Raw genomic sequence first — 904 nt, forward strand, 5'->3', positions numbered from 1 at the left:
TGAAGAATAGTAAATTATTTGCCTTTTATTAGTGGTATTCCAATCTAGAGCTTGCTTCCCATTCGATTCCACTAAACCAAATCTTAAAGGACCAAATCTACCTTTAAGATATTTTCTTAATCCCTATATGACATGATCCAAAAGTCAGTGAAGTCTATGTTGGAATGAACTTTAGTAGTCACTCATTACAGATTATTCTTCATTCCTGACTGATATTCACTATGCAAGTATATTCACAATGATTGAGACCTTTGACTTTACAAAGCAGTCCCTATCATTTTTGAATGTTAAGCTGAAAATTGCCTCCATGTAAGTTGTCGAGACCGGCTCGACAAGCAGGGTTTCTGAAAGTGCAATACGGCGAGAGAATGAGAAACAAGAAGTAAGAATTCAGAGAAAAGCGAGGATCAGGGGACCAACACCACTTCAAGGTGAAGGTGCCAAAACTGAATCCAAGCCAGCTTTATTATACTTTCAGCCTTGAATGAAAGAATATGCAGGGAGTTAAACTATAACACGACTTCCCTGGTGGCTCAGATGGTAAAGCATCTGCCCACAATGCAGGAGACCCAGGTTCAATCCCTGGGTTGGGAAGATCTCCTGGAGAAGGAAATGGCAACCCACTCCAGTATTCTTGCCTGGAAAATTCCACGGGAGGAGGAGCCTGGTACAGTCCATGGGGTCGCAAAGAGTCGGACACGACTGAGTGACTTCACTTTCAAACTATAACACATGTGGCCTTCAGGGCCAAAGAACAAAATGATCATTAACCATTGAGTAAGTAGGAAACAGTAATCAATAACAAATCAGTGTCTGGGGTCGATTTTCCTCTGGACTGTTTCCTCTGGACTTGTTCCAAGAGTCTCATGCCTTATAGCAACCAGTTTATCAAGAATTATACATT

The 904-nt window shown here is 41.2% G+C and overlaps 1 non-coding gene across 1 annotated transcript; it reads left to right on the forward strand.

Annotated features, from left to right (window-relative positions):
* The first annotated feature begins 522 nt into the window (after positions 1 to 522).
* TRNAC-ACA lies at positions 523 to 594 on the forward strand. The gene has a single exon. It is a non-coding gene; the product is annotated as a tRNA-Cys (tRNA).
* Positions 595 to 904: the final 310 nt, after the last annotated feature.

The sequence above is a fragment of the Cervus canadensis genome, chromosome X (genome assembly GCF_019320065.1).
Source record: "Cervus canadensis isolate Bull #8, Minnesota chromosome X, ASM1932006v1, whole genome shotgun sequence".
NCBI lineage: Eukaryota > Metazoa > Chordata > Mammalia > Artiodactyla > Cervidae > Cervus > Cervus canadensis.